General features: G+C 42.7%; 1 long non-coding RNA gene across 1 annotated transcript in view; it reads right to left on the bottom strand.

Moving 5' to 3' along the window:
• Positions 1-22,395, bottom strand: part of LOC121847708 — a 52,460-nt gene extending 30,065 nt beyond the window's left edge. The window contains exons 1-2 of the long non-coding RNA XR_006084516.1: positions 22,333-22,395; positions 22,007-22,159 (exon numbers count right to left, since the gene is read on the bottom strand). This is a non-coding gene — a long non-coding RNA (uncharacterized LOC121847708). The remainder of the gene's footprint in view (positions 1-22,006; positions 22,160-22,332) is intronic.
• Positions 22,396-23,532: the final 1,137 nt, after the last annotated feature.

Raw genomic sequence — 23,532 nt, 5'->3', positions numbered from 1 at the left:
ATCGCTCCTCTTTCACTCTGATTCAGAGGACCATCCTACCCATACTAGATTACGGAGACGTAATTTATACATTAGTAGGTAAGGGGGCTCTCGAGAGGCAGATTTGCCACCAATGCTCCTCATAGGACACATCACTGCACTCTATACTCCACTGTAAACTGTCCATGTCTGTATACCTGGTGCAAGACCCACTGATTGGTGCTTATTTATAAAACCCTCTTAGGCCTCACTCCCCCCTATCTGAGATACCTACTGCAACCCTCATCCTCCACATACAGCACCCGTTCTGCCAGTCACATTCTGTTAAAAATCCCCAAAGAACCCACTTCCCTTGGTTACTCCTCTTTTTCAGTTCACTGCAGCTGGAACAAGCTGCAAAACCCCCCCCCCACTCAAACTGGACTGTTTTATTTCCATCTCTAATCTCAGACTCAATCAAGGACACTTAATGACACTTGTGGCTGGTGTGATGCGTTTTTTGTGCATTTTTTTCCCTTTGTGCTGTTGTCTGTGCCTAACAATGTTTTTGCTGCTGCCATGTTGTGCTTCTGCCATGTTGTGCTTCTGCCATGTTGTGTTGCTACCATGTTGTGGTGTTGTCATGTTGTGTTGCTACCATGATGTGTTGTTGTCATGTAGTGTTGCTTCCATGATGTGTTGTTGTCATGTTGCTACCATGTTTTATTTTATTCATTAGGATACCCGTTAGCCGACGCCAATGGTGATAGCTAGTCTTACTGGGGTCTGACATATAACGAAAAAGACATTTACAGACAAAATACTTAGCAATTTACATATATTTAAAAACATTCACAAGTAGTTTGTGTGCATCTGTCAGTTACACCTACATGTCAGTTCATACACACAACAGGTAGGTCACATGGGGGAGAGGCGTTGTGCCATGAGGCGCTTTATTTGTGTTTTGAAACCAGGTGTGCTGTTCACTTGCTCTATATAAGATGGGAGTTCCATGCACTCATGGCTCTGTACAATACTGTACGGTTCCTTGAATTTCTTCTGGACCTGGGGATTGTGAAAAGACCCCTGGTGGCATGTCTGGTGGGGCAAGTGTGTGTGTCAGTGCTGTGTATAAGTTGACTGTGCAAACAATTAGGAATTTCCAACAAATTGTTTCTTATAAAAACAAGAAGCGATGCAGTCAGTCTTTCCTCAACTGAAGAGCAAGACATGCTGCTTTGTTCTGGGCCAGCTGAGGCTTAACTAGTTCTTTCTTTGGAGCACTTGACCATATGACTGGACAATAATCAAGATAAGATATAACTAGAGCCTGCAGTACTTGCTTTGTGGAGTCATGTTGTGTTGCTATCATGTTGTGTTGTCATGTTGTTCTGCTACCATGTTGTGATGATACCATGTTGTGTTGTCATGTTGTGCTGCTACCATGTTGTGATGATACCATGTTGTTTTGTCATGTTGTGCTGCTACCATGTTGTGTTGTTGTTGTGTTGCTACCATGTTGTGATGTTGTCATGTGGTGCTACTAGAATATTGTGTTGTCATGTTGCTGCCATGTTGTGCTACCAGCATGTTGTGCAACTAGCAAAATATTGTGTTGCTGTTGTGTTGCTGTCTTAGGTCTCTCTTTATGCAGTGTTGTGGTGTCTCTTTTGTCGTGATGTGTGTTTTGTCCTATTTTTTATTTTAATTTTAATCCCAGCCCACGTACCCACAGGAGGCTTTTTCCCTCTTGCTAGGCCATCATTATAAATAATCATGTGTTCATAATTGACTTGCCTGGTTAAATAAAGGTTACATAATAATAATAAAGATACTGTGTGAGGCAAATAATAGCCATAGTTTTAGTCAATATGTGCTACAGCATGTCCCTTTTTAGTAAATAACATAACTTTTGTGGCTGTATGACTTTGTAGTGTGACTTGCACAACACATTTTTAAGAAGGCGAGGTAGCACATTTTAACAATGCAACATTAACGAATCTAAACGGACAGCGCCGGTGCCAGTAGGGTTGAAAAGTGCGTAGCCACATTCATTACGCACTATCACCTCTCGTTAAATGAGCCCACTAGAGTTGACATCCTCGTTAGCGCATCCACGTGGCCCGTTTAGATAACTGCCACAGTTCACTACATGTTTACGCCGTTACCAAGACTGTGTGCTAAGCGACACCCTAGTCCCTACATAATGCACTACTTTGGGTCAAAAGTGGTGCACTATGTAGGGAATTGGGTGCCATTTGAGACGTACACCAAGTTACAACCTAATGGGTTGCTACTGATGCCTCCAGCCAGTTCCAAGACAATCAGTGTCTGGATGTGGGGTGATACGATGCTCTGGGTTTTTAGATGAGCGTCCATCCACTCTGAAGTCTTCTTGGGTTAAGGATTCTTCTTCTTTTTCCGGATGGTGCTTTGAATAACGTATGATGTTGTGAAGTATAGTCAATACGTCTGGGTTATTGGTTTTGCTTCTGACCATATACATGGGATGGAGATTTGTACCAGCCTTAGGGTCATTTCTATTGTAGCTTCTACATTGAGTTTGATATTGAATACTAACTATGAAATGCTTTAGTAACATTTTAGACGGACTGTTTTGCATTTTACGACCAATTTGGAACCTGTAATGGGAATTGTTCTGATCTCTTTTTGAAACAACAGACATAGTATGTATGTGTGCAAAGGGATCCACCAGGGTTTTCATTACAATACATACACCCATACGGCACCATACCACCCCCAGAGACCTGTCCATACTTGAGTTGGCCTGTTCCCTGCCATGTGGTCAGCACAGATGGACCGTTCCATCTCTAGCCACGGGTGACGAGTGGAGGTCCCATCTCACGGACCTGGGGCCTCAGTGGTGACGGTGGATGGGGTGAGAGAGGGAGCAGTTGAGAGTAGAGGAGGAGGAGCGGTGGAGGTGCGGTAGGAAGAGAGGGAGGAAAGGTGGATTTGAGGACAGCACAAGGAAGGAAATGGAGGGGGTGGAGGACGATGAGGACAAGAGGAGCTCTCTCAAGCAGAACTCTCCTGGGAATAAGGCTTCTGTCCAACTCAGGGAACCTTTACCGAACCATACAATAGGCCACCTTTCCATGGAAATCACAAAATTCGTGCAAACGACCTGGCATTCAAAGGTTCTTCAAAGTTATTCCATTGTTAGATACCAGGAATATTGTGGGAGAAGACGGAGAGAGAATGTTCTGGAGAGAGAATGTTCTGGAGAGAGAATGTTCTGGAGAGAGAATGTTCTGGTCTGGAGAGAGAATGTTCTGGAGAGAGAATGCTCTGGAGAGAGCATGCTCTGGAGAGAGAATGCTCTGGAGAGGGAATGCTCTGGAGAGGGAATGTTCTGTGAAGACAGTAAATAGTCTTCCTGGACTGAATGTTCACTGCTTGACTTCGCACGAACGGTGCATACAAATTGTTCATGATATCATCATTCCATATTTAGAAATATCTCATAAAACAATATTGTCTATAAGCACTAACTGCTGTTTATGCCTTCATAAATATGAAACTATGTATGATAAACAAAATTGCTGTCAGGCAAACCCCATATAAATTCTAGAATTCAATGTTTGCTCCATTGGCCCCAGGTTTATCATGCATAAAACATAACAGAATATGAATCCAGTTTTTCATTTTGTAGGATAATTGTCTTTCATAGGGGAAAATATAATCTACCATATTTCCTTGTACTGCATGGCAATACGTTATCTAAGGCAAGGTGTGTGTGTGTGTGGGGGGGAAACCATGCCTGGCACAGAAAGTTAATTACAGAGAGCTGACCACTCTCCAGGTTCACTCACTCCGGTGGCAGAGTTGGCTCGTTTGGGATCGTATTCCCATTTAGACGGTTACAAAGGAAACAACTTGTCTTTCCTTCAGGCGGATTAGAACAGGGACTCCTATGGAAAATGCCTTTTATTTTTTGTTATAACCCCCCATTATGTTACACTTCGTTATTAGAATATGCGTTGCTATGCAGGATGGGCATGTGTTGCTAGGGTGTTTTGCTTGATTTACCGACATGGTTAATTGAGAAGAAAGTGTCCGCTGTAATGCTAATGACTCTAGTCACACAGAGCGATGGGGGGGAGAAAGGAAGGAGAGAGAGAGAGAGAGAGGAAAGACAGGGGAAGAGAGAGAGAGACAGAGAGAGAGAGAGAGAGAGAGAGAGAGAGACAGAGAGGTAGAATGAAACAGTTTATAGACGCACAGACTACTGCACCCCCCCCCTTATCAGCAAGACCCTGATTATAATGAGCTGAATCAAACTACCTCCCTGATTTCTCCATGTTGAATGTGAAAGGTTATTCACTAACTAAGACACGCTCTGTGCTTGAGACATTGGCGGTACGTGTATCTGGAGATGCTAGGATATTGCAAATGGCTTCTGGTTAATTTGCTGGCAATAATCAGACACTAGAAGTGCATCTGAAATGGTACCCTATTCCCTAGGCACTCCATTGGGAATAGAGTGCCTTTCAGACACCCTTAGGCCTATGGATATTATAATGGGATAATGAGTAACATTATGGAATGTGATGCCATTCTACTGCCATTCCACTGATATTGTTATGTAACTGACACAAATGAATGATACTGTTATGTGCCATAGGAAAAGGGCTTACAAGCCTTGAACATGTAACCAGATTCATTTCATATATGTTCCCTACTTAAACTCACATCTACACCCCAGGGTACTTTCATAGCTAGTGTAGTATCACTGTACACGTGAATACCTTGTTCATTCATATCAGTCGGTGATGCACTAGTCACACAAAGTCAGTTTGAGACTTTACAGTAAACATTAACTCAGGTTGACAACGTGAGTTGGGCATCTTCTCTCCTGCTCTTTGCCCAGAGTGTTAGAGAACTCGAGACACCGGCGTCACAGGGTGTGTGTGTCACAGAAAATGTGTTCGGACAGGAGCGAAGGCGGGTGGCGTCACGGACACACTGCAGGTACCTGCCACTGCCCGAGCAAACGCCGCCAGAGCAACTGCGGTGCGGCCTGATGGGAAGGCGGGGGGAATGGGGTCGACACAGAGCGTGGGCGGTCCTCAAAACACCTAGCCCTGTCAGTGACTAGCGACATGCAGCTCCTGAGAGAAGGGCATTGAATGCATAGGTGACACACTGTGTTTATTTCTAATGATACCTTGTTTGTTGGGCCCACTTTTATGATGTAAGAATGTCAGTGGGGTTCTGTCTGGCCCTGACAGTAACTGGCTACAGCTGCTGAGAGAAGGGAATTGAGTGTGTAGTGGTTGCTGCAGTATGTCCACTTCTTTGACTGCACTTCACTTATTCTTTGACGGATGTGACGCAAGATGCCCGTGGTGTTCAGTGCCGCTTCACTAGCCTGGTGGGATTGCTGGAAGGTGTTCAGTGCCGCTTCACTAGCCTGGTGGGATTGCTGGAAGGTGTTCAGTGCCGCTTCACTAGCCTGGTGGGATTGCTGGAAGGTGTTCAGTGCCGCTTCACTAGCCTGGTGGGATTGCTGGAAGGTGTGTGTTCAGTGGCGCTTCACTAGCCTGGTGGGATTGCTGGAAGGTGTGTGTTCAGTGGCGCTTCACTAGCCTGGTGGGATTGCTGGAAGGTGTGTGTTCAGTGCGCTTCACTAGCCTGGTGGGATTGCTGGAAGGTGTGTGTTCAGTGCCGCTTCACTAGCCTGGTGGGATTGCTGGAAGGTGTGTGTTCAGTGGCGCTTCACTAGCCTGGTGGGATTGCTGGAAGGTGTGTGTTCAGTGGCGCTTCACTAGCCTGGTGGGATTGCTGGAAGGTGTGTGTTCAGTGGCAGTTCTTAGGGGTTGAAGGTGACAGTCAGGGTGTTGAGGGGAGGGGGCCTGATGAAGTAGGTTATTGATTGAGGTGGGGAGGGAGAGTGGCAGATCGTTCAGGAATGAAGGGTTATTGAAAGGGTGGAGCAGAATGGAATGCTCAGTGATGAAGTAGTACTATTGATGGGGGTGGGAGCTGAGGCAGATTACTGATGGGGGTGGGAGCTGAGGCAGAGCTGAGGCTTTTACTTTCCTCATTTCTGTTGATAGCATTTTGTTTGGCCTTGGGTTGGGGAGGGGGGACCCTCTGTCTGTGCTCAGCTTCACTTTACCTCTCCATTAACCCCCCCACCCACTACTCCACCCTCTAACCCCCTCTCCCCTGCTCAGCAACGGCTCTGCTTTCCGTGGCGAGGGAGGGAGGGAGAGAGGGGAGACAGATAATTCCATGCGACAGGATAGTTTTAGTGCATTCTGGGTATCAGGGCTTAGTGGTGCACCTCCATGACGTGATATAAAGACGAACAGCATGGCATTGCACGTCTCATTACAGAGATTTAACCTCTAAGCACTGGCAGTGAGAGGGAGGCTATAATTGTGCGGTCTGTCGGCAAGGGTGCTTAGTAAACGGTTAATAGACCCATACATTGTGAGGGTGAGACTAGAGCAAGGTAAATAGTATAGGAAAGACACTGTTCAAGGATATGACTGTTTAAGAAAATACTGTTTAAGGAAAAGACTATTTAAAAAATCCTTGAGTTAATTGACGCACCCATGCATAAGTCTAAGTAACGTAATAAAATACCCATCAAAATCCATCAGTTTAAGCTAGAGATATCATGGGCATAGACTACGAATGGAAGTATGGAGGTCATTTTGTGCCAACATAAATAAGAGGTTAAAAATGTGTCCAAAAAACAAACATATTTCTTAAGCTTTCTTTTATCTCCTAGATATTGGACAGACACTTCCATATTCAATGGGCTATAATAGTAAAAGCCCAATTCAATATTTTATCAAATCATTTTTAAATCTGTTTTTATATACTTAAAGGGGTCCTAAAATTCGGTAAATCAACTGTAGGGGGTTAAAAGGACATATTCCTTTTGAGTGGCAGATACAGCAGGTACAGATGTGGTTCATTTGTGACGACTGTACTCAACATATTGTAGCATAATATGTCAACATTGGATATTTAATAAAGGCTGAACTATGAGCAAGCTGTGTAATGTAATCTTGACAGCAAATGGGGAAAAGGCATCACATCATTGCCCCCCCCTTAGCAGGTAAATCCATATTTATACAAATCTTTTTATAGAGCCTGTCAAACAGGAGATGTCTCTGAAGGAAAGACGGATATCATGTTGTGGCCTTTGAAGAGTTTTAAGTTTGTCTATAAAAATCCATTTGCTGATAAATCCATATGAAACACTGTTTAGCTCCTAACAGCCTATTAACAAATCAGCTCACAGCCATGTCGTCTTCAATATATCAAGTTTTGCATGATGTTCGTAATATTGTCCACTTCGCATCAGGAGAATACCATTTTGTTGTTGCAATCTCCTAGGATGTAGGAGGAAGACCTGGGGGGGGTCTGTCTGTGTGTGTGTGTTCAACAACTCTTTATCTGATTTTTTTATTAATGTGGTAACGTTGGGGTTCCATCCCTCTAACTCTCATTTACTGGCATGTGCACGCATCACTGGTTTATTAATTAGAATAAATGAACCAGTGCTTAGAAGCTAAGATGGGACACACACACACACACATACACACACCAGGATATCCGAATGCACCATCACCTTTGTTACCGCCCCAGCGACTCGAACGCAGACAATAAAATGAAATCCAGCTTACCCCTGACTCTAGAATAAGTCCCACAGACCTCACACCACCTGAGCCATTCCCTGTAGGCTTCAGTTATACACATCTCATAACAGCTATTATGCTAAAAATGTACAACTCTATAGTCAAGACACACCTAAGCTTCACACCTGAGCCTTTTTCCAATAGACAAGCACACTGAGGCTTCACATGACTGTACCCTACCCTTCCATACAAAGGTAGTTCACATCTTATAGCAGCTATGATTGACATGCTGAACATGTTCAACACAAGTCAAGACACATAAGCTTTACAGCTGAGCTCATTCCCTGCAGACTCCCACATTCAGACTTCATGGAGAGCACCCACACACCAACACTCTGTGATTAATATGCTAAACGTGTACTTACTACAACACGATTCAGACATGCAAATGTGAGAAGTGAAGAGGGCATCATCAGCATTCATCATACGGTGCCTTCAGAAAGTATTCTGACCCCTTGACTTGTTCACATTTTGTTACGTTACAGACTTATTCTAAAATGGATTAAATACAAAAAACAGGCTTTTATATATTTTTGCACATTTATAAAAAACAGAAATACCTTATTTACCTACGTATTCAGACCCTTTGCTATGAGCCTCAAAATTGAATCTCAGGTGCATCATGTTTCCATTGATCATCCTTGAGATGTTTCTACAACTTGATTAGAGTCCACCTGTGGCACATTCAATTGATTGGACATGACTTGGAAAGGCACACACGTCTATACAAGGTCCCACAGTTGACAGTGCATTAAAGAGCAAAAATCAAGCCATGAGGTTGAAGGAATTGTCTGTAGAACTCCGAGACAGGATTGTGTTGAGGCACAGATCTGGGGAAGGGGACCAAAACATTTCTGCAACATTGAAGGTCCACAAGAACCTCCATCATTCTTAAATGGAAGAAGTTTGAAATCACCAAGACTCTTCCTAAAGCTGGCTGGCCGGACAAACAGAACAATCGTGGGAGAAGGGCCTTGGTCAGGGATGTAATCAAGAACCCGATGGTCACTCTGACAGAGCTCTAGAGTTACTCTGTGGAGATGGTTGTCCTTCTGTAAGGTTCTCCCATCTCTGCAGCACTCCACCAATCAGGCCTTTATGGTAGAGTGGCCAGACGAAAGCCACACCTCAGTAAAAGGCACATGACAGCCTGCCTGGAGTTTGCCAAAAGGCCCCTGATGAAACCAAGATTGAACTATTTTGCCTGAATGCCAAGCATCATGTCTGGAGGAAACCTGACACCATCCATACAGTGAAGCATGGCAGTGGTAGCAACATGCTGTGGGGATGTTTTTCAGTGACATGGACTGGGAGACTAGTCAGGATCAAGGGAAACATTTACAGAGTAAAGTACAGAAAGATCCTTGATGAAAACCTGCACCACAGTGCTCAGGACCTCAGAATGGCGGCGAAGGTTCACCTTGCAACAGGACAACAACACTAAGTACACAGCCAAGACAATGCAGAAGTGGCTTCGGGACAAGTCTCTGAATGTCCTTGAGTAGCCCAGCCAGAGCCTGGACTTGAACCGGATCTAACATCTCTGGAGAGACCTGAAAATAGCTGTGGAGTGAAGCTCCCCATCCAGCCTGACAGAGCTTGAGAGGATCTGCAGAGAAGAATGGGAGAAACTCCCCAAATACAGGCGCGCCAAGCTCGTAACGTCATACCCAAGAAGACTTGAGGCTGTAATCTCTGCCAAAGTTGCTTCAACAAAGTACAGAGTAAAGGGTCTGAATACTTATGTAAATCTGATATTTCTGTTTTTTATTTGTAATACATTTGCAGTAATTTCTTAACCTGTTTTTGCTTTGTCATTGTGGGGTGTTGTGTGTAGATTGTGAGGGGGAAAAACTATTTAATACATGTTAGAATAAGGCTGTAATGTAACAAAATGTGGAACAATTCAAGGGGTCTGAATACTTTCCGATGGCACCATTTAAGCTTTGTGTTTTGTCTGTTTATTCGTTTGTTTGTTGGAGGCTTCGCCGTCTTAATACACACGCCTGTTTGAATTCCTCGAGGCAAATTGGAACAACCCTGTCATAAGGATCAGTCTTTTCTTTTTCTAAACATCTATTTGACTGAATTAAATACATTTTACATTGTATTTTCCTGAATTAAATGCATCATGAAATGTATTAGTATGGGAGATGTAGTTGTTAATGTGATAATGTATTAGTTTGGAAGATGTAGTTGTTAATGTGATAGATATAGTTGTTAATGTGATAGATGTATTAGTATAGGAGATGTAGTTGTTATTGTGATAATGTATTAGTATGGGAGATGTAGTTTTAATGTGATAGATGTATTAGTATGGGAGATGTAGTTGTTAATGTAATAATGTATTAGTATGGGAGATGTAGTTGTTAATGAGATAATGTATTAGTATGGGAGATGTAGTTGATAATGTATTTGTAATGAACACGAGGGGAGACAGAGAGCTGGTTTCAAGCACAGGGCGCAGCAGGTGTTTAATGTAAAGGACCACAGGAGGAGGAGGAGACAGGAGGAGGCAGGTAGCTGGGCCCAGGGGCAGGCAGGTCATACACAGGGGGTCCAAAAAGGCAACAGTACAGGCAAGGAAAAGGCTAGTAACGTCGTCCGGGAGATCAGGCAATAGGTAGGTAACAGGAAATCCGATAGGCTAAAGTACAGCCAGGGAATAGGCAAAAGGCGCCATTAGTGAGGCAGGCCAAAACTATCATACACGGGACGAGTAAATCACGGGATAAACAGAGCTCTGAATAGAAGTGTGTCAAAAACAAACAATACCCCACAATGATGGGGTGCAAAGAACTGAACTAAATAGTGTGTGATAATGACATACAGGTGTGTGAACAGGTGATCAGAATTCAGGGGATTGGGATCTGGAGAGTGAGCTGCGTTCAGGGGATCTAGGTGTTTTAGTGTGAGAGCTGGAAGCAGACGATACAGTACTAGTATCGGAGATGTAGTTGTTAATGTGATAGTGTATACTAATAGTTGTACTTAACCTGCTGTGCACTATCATAATGGATTTAGAACAATGTTATATCAGTGAGATATATCAGTGAGATAGAGATGCTAAGACATACTATGACTGCTTAACACTGTCGGGATACATGTCGCTCGCCAAAATGACTTAATATGTCCTATAACGGCTATCTCCATCATGTCTCCTATACAGATGTAGGATCTTAATTTGAGCCAGTTTGCTACAACAGGAAAATAATCCTGCAGCAACAAGAAATGTGAATTATTATGTGGATTATAACTAATGGACATTTTGTAGAGGTTGATATATTTTTCGTAATGGAAAATCAAGTCTGAAATTTCTAAGTGGAAATTACAAACATCAGAAGCCTTTTTAAACCTCAAATACATTACAAGTTTTACATTTCCTGCATTGTAGAAAAGTTGTCCTGGAACAGGGCGATCAGTTTAAGATCCTACATATGCAGTGTTATGTCAGCTGTCATAAGCAAAAGATTTGTTGTGATTAACAGTTGCATCATGTTAAGCTAGGCTTATTGCCTTTCAGCAACTATGTTATAAGGCATTGTAAGACCATGTTGGTCAGTTGACACTGACAGAGCATCAGTTCTCATTTGAAGAGTTTTGAGAAGCTGACACACCACTTAGCAGTCAGCAGAAACTTGAGACAGAGATCCAGCAGGAGACAGCGCTAGCTTTAGGATCGACAGGGAGGGACTCGACAAGGATGACCCTTGTCACCCATTTCTATTTACAAGTTTCCGCAGTCAAGCACAATTAGCCTTAATGTCACATAAATCGCTCTGCAGTGTTCTTTTGTCAGTGAAAGCTGCACTCGGCTAGATACAGTGTACTCCTATAGGCAAAACAACGCAGCAAAGTAAAATGTCAGTGAATGTACACATTTATGGGTGAAGCTGGCAAGAAACGTTCGTGCAAATCTGCCCCCCCAAAGTTGACACGGTCACTATTACTTCCATGCCTGTGATCAGCTCAAGATATTTTAATGAAAATGTTAATCAGTTTGACATAATTCAGAGTATTCCTTTGTCTCTGGAAGGGAGGGAGGAGAGAGAACATATTTACATACTGTAAAACACGCCACCTTATCCTGCACTGTTGCATGCGTGACCAAGGAGAGAGCAGACGGGCCTCAGCATGACATTGTAAAAAAGGGACTCTGAATTTGGTGCGTGTGTGTCTGTGTGCGTGTGCTGTATTTCCGCCCGACGCACAGGAAGACTCCCGCTGTGCTTTTCTATGTTGAATGAGCGTCTATCTAGGAGGAGGCACATCTGTGGGTGGCGAGGAGGAGTGTGCTGACTCTCCGAGTTGACAGTTTCTCCCTCACCCCCAGGGAACCAGGAGTGACTCAAATAAAGAGATAGAAACAGAAAGCTAATAGATGCAGTGTGTTTAACTTCACTGCCTCGGAAGGTCAGCCATACAAGAGTGAAGCAACTATGATGTAACATCCTGCCTGCCTCATTAGAGTCAGTCATGTGGCAAAACAATGTCTTCTTCTACTCAACTTCTTCACAGGTATTGATGCACAGGGAAAGGTCCAGGGACCAAAGAGGCATATTTATGGTAATTTATGGGTATTTCTGAGTTTCATGTAATGGTTATATGTGCAGTTGTGTTTCAAAAATAATTACATTGTTGGATTCCATCTGGAAATAGAGGTATTGATGCACAGGGGAAAGTTCAGGAAGAAAACAGGGAAAAGGCATATTTGTAGATACTGGGGAAGTCTAGCAGTGTAACAGTTAAAGACATGAAGCTATAGGCTACTTCACTTAAGAGGATATCACGTTTATATTTTATATTGTTGGAGTCCCAAGTGTTCTTGTTTGGCAAAGCACTTGGCGTGTATTGGTCCCATTTAACATAGCGAGCTGTATGAATGCCAAATATGCCCAGTAAGCTAGGAGGAGGTCAACAGGTTGTACTGGATATGGTAGGAAAGGCAAAGTCATAAAAGAAGAGTTTGAGGGTTAAACTAATGGAAATAAAATGCTACCCTCGAAATCATTCAATTATTAATGTAGAAAACTGGTGATGCAGGATATAAGGTGACTGATATGGAAATGTCCATCGGGTCACAGCTAGATTAGGCTTCATCTACATAGATCAGCATTACTATAGTAATGTATGCCAATTAGCAGACACTTTCAACCAAAGTGACTTATTGTCATGCGTGCATACATTTTACGTACGATTGGCCCCGAGAATCAAACCCACAACCTTAGTGGTGCTAGCGCCATGCTCTACCATCCGAAGCATACACACTCGTATAGATATTGGATTACGTTCTATGTCCACTCAGCCAGCACCTTAGACAGCAATCGTTTGTATAAACAAACTAAACGTAACTGCTATTTGTGAAATGATTCAATAAATTATTTCCTATCACTTTCAAGCGTTACTGTTATCATTCTAGGACCCAGAGGCTCGTTCTGTATCTAAACATATTCGCAATCATCACAAATGTTCATCCATGATTTGGTGCAATCACCAGCATATGGTAAAACATGGAATGTGCGAGTTTGTTTGTTTGTTTGATTGACTCAACCTCTCACCCAACAGAGTGGGGTGGCAGGTAGTGTAGTGGTTAGAGAGTTGAGCCAGTATTCAAAAGGTTGCTTGTACAAATACCCAAGAAAACTGTATATGTGCCCTTGAGCAAGGCACTTAACCTTCATTTACTCCAGTGGCGCTGTACTACTATGGCTGACACTATAAAACAACACTGCACCTATTTGGTGTACGTGACAAATAAACACTGCTGCATGATTCAATCTAATAATACCTTTCCAGAAACAAGATTATTTTTGGATTAGGAGGAACCAACCACACACCACATGAGCGAAGGGGGCGATGTAGTGTAAATGTTACCTTGTGCAAATTATGGTAGAGTTCAAATCTCAACGGAGGGGGCTCATCAAGTTCAGGAGGAGTTTAAGGGAAGCTGTGGGTGTTAGATCGCTCCATTGTCCATTGCAGAGCGGGTCAAAAGCTTCAAGTTCCTGGGTGTCCACATCACTGAGAACTTAACATGGTCATACCAGAACAGTCGTGAAGAAGGCACGGCAAAGCCTCTTCTCCCTCAGGAGGCTGAAATGACTTGGCATGACCCCTCAGATTCTAAGGAACTTTTACAGCTGCACCATTCAGAGCTGGTTGTATCACTGTCTGGTATGGCAACTGCACCACCCTCAACCAGAAGGCCTCACAGAGGGTGGTGCAGACGGCCCAGCGCATCACTGGGGGCGAGTGCCCAGCCATCCAGGACGCACATGCCAGGCGGTGTTTGAGAAAGTCCGAAACAACCACCCTGGACATGGACTGCTCTCCATGTTCCCATCCGGCGATATCAGTGCTTCAAGGCTAACAGTCTCCGAAACAGCTTCTATCCCCTGGCCATAAGACTGTTAAATGGCTAACAACTACTGCTCTCCCTCTCCCATAGACTATCCACACGGACTCTATGCCCATCCACAGGTCTCTACCCACTCAGACACCTACGCTGCTGCTAAAATCATTATTGATTAGATGTGCTCCATTATGCTGCTGTCTATTGATTACTATTGATCTATTTATCCTGCTAATTGTCACTCTTACTCCTGTTTACATGTGTTTATATAGTACAAGTATTTATATATTCCTACTACCAGACAATTTTCAGCCCTGTTTACATGTATATCCTACTACCAGTCACTTTTTATGTAAAAAAACACTTTAGTATCCCTGCACATTGAATAAGGTACTGGCAATGACCGGTATATACACTGCCTTGCAAAAGTATTCATCTCCCTTGGTGTTTTTCCAATTTTGTTGGAAATTACAACCTGTAATTTAAATGGATTTTTATTTGGATTTCATTTAATGGACATACACAAAATAGTCCAAATTGGTGAAGTGAAATTAAGTAAAGTACTTGTTTTCCAAATATGCATGCATATGTTTTCACCCCCTTTGCTATGAAGCCCCTAAATAAGATCTGGTGCAACCAATTACCTTCAGACATTACATAATGAGTTAAATAAAGTCCCCCTGTGTGCAATCTAAGTGTCACATGATCTGTCACATGATCTCAGGATATATACATCTGTTCTGGAAGGCCCCAGAGTCTGCAACACCACTAAGCAAGGGGCACCACCAAGCAAGCGGCACCATGAAGACCAAGGAGCTCTCCAAACAGGTCAGGTTATAAAAACATATCTGAAACTTTGAACATCCCACAGAGCACCATTAAATCTATTATTAAAAAATGGAAAGAATATGGCACCACAACAAAGCTGCCAAGAGAGGGCCACTCACCAAAACTCACGGACCAGGCATGGAGGGCATTAATCAGAGAGGCAACAAAGCGACCAAAGATAACCCTGAAGGAGCTGCAAAGCTCCACAGCAGAGATTTAAGTATCGGAAGAGGGCTTTATGGAAGAGTGTCCAGAAAAAAATAAGCAAACACGTTTGGTGTTTGCCAAAAGGCGTGTGGGAGACTCCCCAAACATATGGAAGAAGGTACTCTGGTCAGATGAGACTAAAATGTAACTTTTTGGCCATCAAGGGAAACGCTATGTCTGGTGCAAACCCAACACCTCTCATCACCAGGAGAACACCATGTTTTTCATCGGCAGGGACTGGGAAACTGGTCAGCAGGGACTGGGAAACTGGTCAGAATTGAAGGAATGATGGATGGCATTAAATACAGAGAAATTCTTGAGGGAAAAACCTGTTTCAGTCTTCCAGAGATTTGAGACTGGGACGGAGGTTCACCTTCCAGCACTACAATGACCCTAAGCATACTGATAAAGCAACATTCGAGTGGTTTAAGGGAAAACATTTAAATGGAATGGCCTAGTCAAAGCCCAGACCTCAATCCAACTGAGAATCTGTGGTGTGACTTAAAGATTGCTGTACACCAGCGGAACCCATCCAACTTGAAGAAGCTGGAGCAGTTTTGCCTTGAAGAATGGGCAGAAATCCCAGTGGCTAGATGTGCCAAGTTTATAGAGACATACCCCAAGAGACTTACAGCTGTAATTGCTGCAAATGGTGTCTCTACAAAGTATTGACTTTGGGGGGTGAATAGTTATGCACACTAAAGTTTTCAGTTTGTCTTATTTCTTGTTTGTTTCACAATAAAACATATTTAGCGTCTTCAAAGTGGTAGGCATGTTGTGTAAATCAAATGATACAAACCCCACAAAAAAATTAATTCCAGGTTGTAAGGCAACAAAATAGGAATAGTGCCAAGGGGGGTGAATACTTTGGCAAGCCACTGTACAGTACTTGGATTCTCTTTGTAGTTCTTGTGTGGTTTTTATTCTTATTTACATGTTTTATTCTATTTTCTATATAATCACTGCATTGTTTGGAAGACTTCTCAAGGTAAGAATGTCACTGTACTGTTTTACACCGGTTTTGTCCTGTGCACGTGGTGAATAACGTTTGAAACATTGTTAAGTCTAGCCTGTTATCTCTAACCTGTTTATTTTTTCACCGCAGAGAAGGGAAAGTATTTTAATCTTGCCTGGTTTATCTAGGCTGGTTCACTGAGGAGAATGGAGGTTTCTTTTTGTGGTAATTAGAGAGATCACAAGCCGGGCTGTCAGATTAAATCCTGCAGTGCAGGACATCACAGGGAATGTTTGAGAAGCTGTGACTTGAAAGGCCAAAACAATGCCAGAGGGCAATGGGACAACCAGAAAGAAAAGATTTTACCTGTCTTGAGCAAAGACATGCACCAGTAAGTGAAATGGAAGTGCCTGCAACTGCCTGAAGGATTTTCTGGGTTTACTGTGTCTTAGTCAAAATCTAAAATCTACACATTTTGTAAGAAGAAATAGAGAACAAACATGCACGCGCATACACACACACACACTCACGTACCCACACACACACAGACACACACACTCACGTACACACACACACATATATACACACACACTCACGTACAGACACACACACATGCATATACACACACACTCACGTAGACACACAAACACACACGACCGCAGTCAAGCCTAGTAGACGTTCAAATCAATACGGCGGCTATATGAAAAGGCTAAGTATAAAAGTACAATGAACATTTCCAAAATGTTACCCTGTTGATGGTAATACATCACGTCGACAGAGTACAACCAAGTCTAAATTGAAGAGGTGTAGAGGGCAATGATCAGCCACCATAGGTAATGCTAATATGGGAACCGGCTCAGTCTGCATACTACCGCTTTTTACTATCACTTTGGTACTAATTTCAGATCCTAGATGTCATTTTTCAAAACTCTAGACACAAAACTCACAACCGATGATCAAAATGCCATTTTTTCTCAAAACTCTTAACACTTATTCCAATTGCTTGGATACAATACACATAAAGCTAAGATAATTTGTCCATTGAACTAAAATCACCTGTTCAAAATGACTTAACATCAAAGTATTACCATTTCAAAATGCAATTCACACATTACGTCTGAGATGACTGTCTATCCATTTCATTACAATGATCTAACTATCAATTGATACAACTGCTCAAAATGAGAAGTAACTGTTGCATTACTCTTAATGCATAGTTTTTATGGAAACTGACAAACAATACTCTATGTTTAGTTCATGAACGTTTCAGGATAACGAGATCCATTGACACCAGTTACCGTGGAACATGAACCAACTGGACGACATTATCTATGGATGTAATATTTCATCATCATTCTTTATATCAGACACTGTTTCTATGGTCCCATGTATGTAATTATTGAATTGTTAATGGTGTTGCACGTTAACAGATGCCCTTCTGCACACCTCTGTTTTAAATGGCTGTTATTTGAGCATTTGTGGCCTTTCTGTTAGCTTGAATGAATCTGGACATTCTCCTCTGACCTCTCTCTCATTAAGAGGTCAAGGTGTTTTTTGCCCACAGAACTGCCGCTCACTGAATGTGTTTTGTTTATCGCACCATTTTCTGTAAACTCTAGAGACTGTAGTGTGTAAAAATCCCAGGAGGGCAGTGGTTTCTGAGATGCTGGAACCACCATGTGTGTCATCAACAATCATACCACGGTCAAAGTTGCTTAGATTACGCATCTTACCCGTTCTAATGTTTGGTCGAACAACAACTAAAGCTCTTTACTCTATATACTCTATATATTGAGTTGCAGGCAGCCACATGATTTGCTGGTCGAAGGAGCAGGCTATTTGCCTTAACATGCAGGTGTACCTAATAAAGTGGCCAGTGAGTGTATGTATTCAGGTCCTTGTCATTGCTTTTCCAATACTGCCAGCTCGTTACTGATGATTGATTTCACATTGTGGTTCGAGTATATAGTGAAATGAGCGTTATCCACCTACAACAACATAGTGATAACATGGAGCCGGCAGGTGATCCAGGTCACAATGGAGGTCAAGCAGTGGGAGGAGGAAGACGTGGAAGACGTGCTGGTCAAAGGAATGGCAGGGGACAAGCACCCCTTCTGAGAGGTGGTCGTGGGCCTCGTTTGAGAGGTATGGGGGAATGTGGTGGTAGAGGACAAGGCCACAGACCAAGACAGCGGCAGCAACAGCAAAGAGTGTCCAATGAAATCCAAGCAATAGTTGTAGACCATGTAGTAAGTCATGGCATGACAATGACTGATGATCAACCGTGGCCTCAATCATCAGAACTTTCTGCAATGAGAACCGGTAAGTCTTCAGCATGCACTAAACATTAGGCTACTCTCAATTGTCAAATGACTGTATACTGCATGCCAATGTGTACCACAGAGTAGGTGATGTGACTAAATGTGTTGTTACTGTCATTTTCCTTGCAGAATTGAGACTAGGCCACATAGAGGAAGCAGATGCTAAATTCTGACTGACCAACAAGAGCTGGCTGTGGTCAATTTGGTTCAGGCCAGTTCGCCTTACAGAATTCGGCAGCACATCTTGGACAATGACGACATGTTGAACAATGTGGTAGCCATAAGTTTGCAGACTATTGCCTGCATGCTTAAAAGGCACCAGGTGTCTCTAAAACAGATATACCGTGTGCCTTTTGAAAGAAATGCAGACAGTGAAGCAACTGAGGACTGAGTATGTTCAGGTATGTTCAGTTTCAAGATGCCTGTTGTGAAAAATTCCCCCATAATTCTACATCATTGTAATCAGTAATTCTCTTTCCAAAATTTTTTTTTAGAGGGTGATGGAGCTGGATGCTGACGAAAACCATCACAAATTCCAATTTTTGGATGGCAGGCTTCAACCTGGCCAAGACAAGGAGGAGAGGTCGGAATTTAATTGGTGGAAGGTATATGATAGGCGCCCCCACGAACAAGCCACCCTTCTCCAGGCCATGGATGACGCATGCAATGACTTCACAGCAGACCAGTGTCAGGCCTGGATTCGCCATGCCCGGAGATTCTTCCCAAGATGTTTGGCTAATGAAAACATCCAATAAAGTGGTGATCCTCAATGACCTACGACAGGGCATTTTTACTAGGATTACATGTCAGGAATTGTGAAAAACTGAGTTTAAATGTATCAGGCTAACTATTAAATGTATCAGGCTAAACTTCCGACTTCAACTGTGTGTGTGTGTGTGTGTGTGTGTGTATATATATATATATATATATAATGATTTGTTGAATGTTAACAAATCATTAACTTTGTTTTAATACAACAACAAAAAACATGACCATGCAATTTCATATATGTTATAGTCTGGGAAAGATGAAGACTGAAGAAGGAGGTATTGATGAATGATGAAAACACTTAACAACAACAACAGCACATGTCCATTCAACAGGCGCCGGCGAGGGGAATAGAAATCCAATGAGTCTACGAATTTACTGACAGGTTCGCTGGTGCCTGGCTCCTAGGGAATGAGAAGTACTGTACCAAGTTGTGTGTGTGTGTGTGTGTGTGTGTGTGTGTCGAGAGGTAACGAGCGAACGGCAGGACGCAGGACAGTTGGGGCCCCTCAATAAACTTCACCATGGTTACAGACATGTCGTTAAACCTGATGTCATCCATATATTCATGTCATCACTTTTTCTGGTTATTTATTTTTAAACATAGGGTGTAGCATCATATCAGTGCATAGCCATTTACAGCAACAACCCTTCTGTAACTAGCATGTAGCTACACTGGTATTCACAAACACTCCTTCTCTATGACAGCAGGAGGAGAGTGGGGATAGCATCATGCTGTCTACTACAGCACTTTAAATGGAACCCCTCCCTGCCCCGACTGGAGACGGTACAGTAAACTATAGAGAGAACCCCTCCCTGCCCCGTCTGTCTACTACAGCACTTTAAATGGAACCCCTCCCTGCCCGACCGGAGACGGTACAGTAAACTATAGAGAGAACCCCTCCCTGCCCCGTCTGTCTACTACAGTACTTTAAATGGAACCTCTCCCTGCCCTGACTGGAAACGGTACAGTAAACTAGAGAGAGAACCCCTCCCTGTCCCAACCAGAGATGGTACAGTAGACAAGAGATGGATAGGAAATAAGATGGCGGCTGAGATGGTATCACTGGTTAGTGCCATAACTATCGGTCACCTTGGATGATGTGTAACTACTATGGTTAATATGATAACATTCTGTGGACTTTCTAATGACTTCTCTATCTTTGATTATATCTCCTACTGTACTGTACTGTGTTCCTGACTACCATAACACACACTGAGGTACCCTGCTGTTGTATTTTTTACAGAAATGTCTCTTTCAATTAAGTAGAAGAACACCAGCAAGAGGAGTCAAGCCTGTTGATCACAGAAAAGTTAGAGATTGAGAGAAGAAGAAAACAAAATCACAAATATGGAGAGAAGAAGAAAACAAAATCACAAAGATGGAGAGAAGAAGAAAACAAAATGACAAAGATAGAGAGAAGAAGAAAACAAAATGACAAAGATAGAGAGAAGAAGAAAACAAAATGACAAAGATGGACAGTAGAAGAAATAAAAAACTAGAGTTGGCTGGGAAACTTTGCAACATCGCAAGATTAGAGGGAGCTAACTCTTCAGACAGACAACCCACTGGGCACAGATGTCAATTCAACGTCTATTCCAAGTTGTTTCTACCAGTGTGTGCCCAGTGGGAAGTGTGTGATTTCCGATATTCAAGTGCTGTGTAGGTCTAGAAGTGAACGCAGGGGGACATGCTATTTTTGTCTGTGAGAGATGCAGCTGGCGGTTTGGCTGTGTGCATGTCTCCGGCCCTGTATGTGCCAAATGGTGTGTATGAAAACGCGGGTAGTGTCACGAATATTACCGAAGGTGACTCCCCTTCTTGTTCGGGTGGCGCTCGGCGGTCATCATCACCGGTCTACTATCTATCGCCGATCCGTTGTTCTGTGTTCCTTTGGTTTTGTCTGATTGGTATCACCTGTTTCTTGTTTGGTTGTTAGGGTAGGGTTATATATAGTTTGTTCAGCCCGCTTCTGTTTCGTGCGGGCTTGTTAGTCTGTTTTGTTGTTTGAGTGTATTTTGTTTGTATTTGGGTTTCACGCTGTCCGTTTATATTTCTGATCATTTGTTTTTCTACTTTTGGTTCATGTTATGTTTCCGGGACATTAAAGCGTGTTTTTTCCCACATCTTTTGCTCTCTGCGCCTGACTCCACACCTCCTCACTCATTTATCATAACAGGTAGTTTTTTCAGACACAAATTCATGACCAAATTTCAGCAGCAACTGGACTGCAGAACGGCTGGACGTCACTGTGAGGATGAAAAATAAACGCCAGCCCTAAAAAAGAAACAACCGGAGCGCCTCCGTCGTCGGAAAGAAAATAAGTTCAAGGCCCATTAGTCTGATATCATGACTCTTTTTGTGAGTGCGTGTGTGTGCACACCGAGCAAAATGCACAGAGAGATAGAAGTCTAGCAGTTAGCAGCGCATTGTTATGTCATCACCCTCTGGGGGGAGAGTGGATGAATTAGCTGTTATAACAGCATGCATTATTTAGTCTGTGCACCACAGAGTGACACCAAGCAAGAGTTCTGCTTCACTGGAGCACAGAGGTCTGGTCAGTCCCAGACTTTAGACACGTTTCTTCCCCACTGATGTTAACAATCAAACAAACTGGAGCGTCTGTTTAGTGGTGGAATTACTGCAGCAGCAAAAAACACTAGTTCTGCTCTTTGACGACAACCGCGACTGAAGCTATTTCCATTTCTAGTGTGTACTCCTAACTTTACCTTCCAGTTGAACTACTGTACCTTCTAAAAATGACTGCAAAATTCTGAATGAGAATATACTGTATCTCGGGAGAAGGAGTAGTCTTTGGTGATAGGCTTATGTGGCTAGGACTCACAATTTTGCCCGAAATGTGCAGTGGGCTATCTCTGAGAAAGCTGTTAAAGAGACAGTGTTAATAAAACAGTAAATGCGAATGCAGCTCACCGGGGTGATAGTACAGCTTTGCCGAATTGTTCAAAGGGCTTTGTTTCTCTTCCTCATAGGTCGCTCACTAGAAAACAAATCGATTCGACTCCTCAGATTTATCAATTCTGTTTTCCTTCTCCATCTCTCCCCCCGTAGTGCAGTTTGTCCATGCTGAGAAAAAGACAAGACCCCTGGGTTACTCTGGGTCTATTGACTCATAATTCCTTATCCTTCCTTATCTTTTCAACAGCCCATAAAAGGCCCAACTTCAGTTGGGCCTTTTATGGGCTGTTGAAAGGATAAGGCATTCACAGTAGCAGACACTTTTATCCAAAGCAACTTACAGAACTGTCAACAAGTATTCAGTATGTGGCCCATGACACTGTTTAAATGAGTGTACAAGGAACCATAACAGGAAGCTAGCTGGTGGATGTGTCACATGCTTTTATCACCAGAGTGTTCCTTTCACAACCCAAACTGGATGGGGTTATTGTGGGGTTACAAGGAAGTTCTCCCATTTAAAAAAACCTTTTTACCAGGGAGGAACGGGATCGAACGTGACAGCTCTGTGTGGGAGAGGGGAGGATTCTCATTCTGCTCACTTCAGTATCCAAATGCACTTTTCTATTTTCACTCCCCTGAAAAAATAGTTTTTTGCTCTTTGTTCAGGCTGCGAATGTCTCCTCGCATAACTCGTAGTATATTTATGTTTAGAAAGGATTCTAAAGTTTGTCACAGTCTGCGGAAGCCAGGGAGGGTTGACAGGTAAAGCCCCCAAAATATGGAGCCTGCACAATGACTGCTCAATTATGTAAATCAGTCATAGGGGTTCCGGTAGATTATCGCAAAAAATATTTTGAAATGTGACAGGTGGGACCTTTTGTGAGGTTCACCATTATGGGGGTTGAAAATACATTCGTCTGTTCTATTTGCTGCAGCGATTTTGAAATGACTATTGTAATCATGAATGCAAAAAGGCTACTACCAAAGGTTCAAACACTCTACTAAACTACTACGACCTTTAGTCCTTCATAATGAGCCGAGATGGATATTTGCCCTGTGTCCCCAATAGGTAAGCCTGTTGTTTCTGCTAGTTATCATATTGTTGAAAACCGTTTGTTGAAATGTCCTACATAAGTTTCTCTTTCTTTAGTAAAACAGAAAGTTTTGGCCAGACCATGTGCCGAAACCCATCCATCAATACAGTCAATTTTTTTTCCTGATGTAATTTCCACTGCAATTACATTTGTGGACTGGAAATGTTCTGGGTTGAAATCTACCCATACTAAAATATGTGTGCTTATCTATGTTCATCATTGTGAGGAAACTAGCAGTTCTACTACAATAATCCCACCTTGCCGCAGGCTGAGAAGAGATAATCTCGTTTAAAAAGATGAATTTCAAATTAATCTTTTTAAACTGTTAGAAGCTCATCAAGGAAACCAATTTCACTAAAATACCTTTTCTAACTCGCGTAACAATTTCACAGCTGCACACAATCAATCCAAGTGCAATTTCTAAAACCGTTAATTATTTATAAACTT

This window comes from Oncorhynchus tshawytscha, linkage group LG11, assembly GCF_018296145.1.
Source record: "Oncorhynchus tshawytscha isolate Ot180627B linkage group LG11, Otsh_v2.0, whole genome shotgun sequence".
NCBI lineage: Eukaryota > Metazoa > Chordata > Actinopteri > Salmoniformes > Salmonidae > Oncorhynchus > Oncorhynchus tshawytscha.
Note: the sequence above shows the minus strand (reverse complement) of the source record. Positions and strands in the feature narration are given on the sequence as shown.